At 42.2% G+C, this 2,533-nt stretch overlaps 1 protein-coding gene across 1 annotated transcript in view; it reads right to left on the reverse strand.

Annotated features, from left to right (window-relative positions):
* GAS2L3 (growth arrest specific 2 like 3) overlaps positions 1 to 2,533 on the reverse strand; it is a 29,907-nt gene that overhangs the window by 13,421 nt on the left and 13,953 nt on the right. The window lies entirely within an intron of this gene.

Genomic DNA, 2,533 nt, shown 5'->3' on the forward strand with positions numbered 1-2,533 from the left:
CATTTCCTAAACATTTTCTTTCTACTCGAGCCCTTGGTATCAGCTCCTCTTTTGCCCCTTCCCTCCCCCACTCTTGTGAATTCTTGGTAATTTGTAAATTACTTTTATTTTCATATCTTACACCATCCGCTGTCTCCCTTCGCCCATGTTTCTGTTGTTCGTCCCCACCCCCCGGGGGGAGAGTGTTTGTTGTATGTTGATCATTGAGCTCACTATTGGTCCTGGGGGTTTATCTGTTCTGGATTCTGTGTGTCGAGAGCTCTGATCTGTACCTGTGTACATGCTCTGGTCTAGCTGGATTCGTAAGGTAGAACAGGAGTCATGATAGGGGGCAGGGAAGCCTTAAAGAACTAATGGCATGTTCCGTGTTTCATCGGTGCTATAGTGCACCCTGGCTGGCTCGTCCCTTCCTTGTGACCCTTCTGTGAGGGGATGTCCAACTGTCTACAGATGATGGGCTTTGGGTCTCCATCGCGACCGACCTTCTTTGCATCGAAATGGGTGTCTGTTTGGGGTCTTCTGATGCCTGATACCTGATCCAGTCAACACCTCGTGATCACGTGGGCTGGTGTACTTCTTCCATGTGGATGTTTGTTGCTTCCCTGCTAGATTTCCACTTATTTAACTTCAAGCTTTAAGACCCCAGACACTATATTCTATAATAGCAAAGCACTATCAGCCTTCTTCACATTAGCTTATGCACCCATTTTGTCTTCAGCGATCATATCAGGAAGGTGAGTATCACAGAATGCCAGGTTATTAGAACAAAGTGTTCTTGCATTGAGGGAGAACTTGAGTAGAGACTCATGTCCATCTACTACCTTAATACTTAACCTATAAATATATGTACACAGACCGATATCCCTATTGTTCTATATTAATTTATTTACATATGTACATGCCTATGTTTATACCTCTTTAAATATCTTTTGCCTCCTAGTTCTTTCCTCTATTTCATTTTACTTTCCTCCGGTTCCACTACCATGTTTGACTTTTATTCGGCTCTCTGTACTTCCTCTCAGATACACTGCACTTGATCGAACCCCAGCAGGCATTCTACTCCCTCTTCACCATCAATTTTAGATCTCTTGTTGTTCCCGTCCCTGGGTTTGCCAACTAATTTTTAGTATCCTGTTTCAAGTTAAAGCATCCTGTTTAGAGTTAAAATTCAAAGTTTATTTAATAACTTGGAAAGTAACATCAGGTAAAAATGAAGGCAGTTCAGTTGCTTAACATCTCCTCTTACTAATCTGAACAAGAGTGTGGCTAGGCGTTAGCCAATCTAGCACAGAAGCAGCAGTAAGGAAGATTTGAGTCCCACCCCCTGCTAAGTGCACCCCACGACAGAGGAAATGTGCTACGACTGAAGAGTGACATCAATTCAAAACACAATTATGGAGTTTTAGGAAATATAGGAGGTCTCTATTAAATTTGAATCACTTAATTATTTGAACTAACCAATGTATCTATGTTAAATTAAGGCTATGCCAGTCAAATAAAGGATAAGTAGAAATAGGCATTCTCACTTTCCCTAACAGTGTACTGAAGAACTTGTATTCGAGAGCCCAAATGGAGCAGGGGAGAAGAAGAGCTGGGCTGTTAACTGAAAGGCCTGCGGTTCAAGCCTACCAGGCCACTCAGGAGACAGATGCCATACTCTGCTTTTCATAGAGATTCAAAACCAGACCAAACGCACTGCCGCAGACTCACCGTGGCTCCATGGAGCACTTCCGAGGCTGTCAACATTTACAGGAGCAAACCAACCTTGATGTGGGCACCACCAGGGCTGCAAAGAGCCAAGTCTTTACGGGAGTAGACACATTCACCCTTTTCCCGTGGAGAACCTTCAAAAAACCCAGCTGACCTAGAACAACCTGGGTTTCAATGTGGGTCCACTTACACATGGATTTTCAAAAAACATCCTGGGACGCTGATTATCTTCAGGTGAGCAGTTTGTTTATCTCATAAATTGTGTATCACAGTGAAAATGATCTCTTGTGGTTCTTGTGTATTTTTCATCATGTTTAGGGTAATACCATAAACAGTGAATAACACCAGACAACCTACACTGGTGGCACTGGTGATGCTAATCGTGTTCCCAAGATGCATAGAAATTCATGACATGACAAGAAAAAGATGAATTGCTTGATACGTATGATTTAGGTCTGCAGCTGGGACTGCCCATCATTGCGTGAGAACTGAATCTACTATTAGGTCCATTTTAGAAAAAGGGAAAGAAATTTGTGGAACCATCGTTGCAGCTAAGCCAGCAGGTGTGAAAATGATGCACTTTTGGTGAAATACCTGTCTACCCTGTACTGAAAATGTAGCTTTTAAGTGGGTGCAGTATATAACACAAAAAAGATCCAAAGTGTGTGTTAATTGACTGTTTGTTATCCATAAGGCTTCTAGGCGTGGGAGGCTTTTGGTAATTCAGTTTTGGCAGAGTCAAAGTCAATCTGACCATGTGTGTTATTCAAGGGTCAAGAACTCATGTATTATTATAAACTACTATAAGCAACCACATAAATTG

Source organism: Echinops telfairi, unplaced genomic scaffold (genome assembly GCF_000313985.2).
Source record: "Echinops telfairi isolate 266 unplaced genomic scaffold, ASM31398v2 ScPeMD7_2;HRSCAF=8, whole genome shotgun sequence".
Lineage (NCBI taxonomy): Eukaryota > Metazoa > Chordata > Mammalia > Afrosoricida > Tenrecidae > Echinops > Echinops telfairi.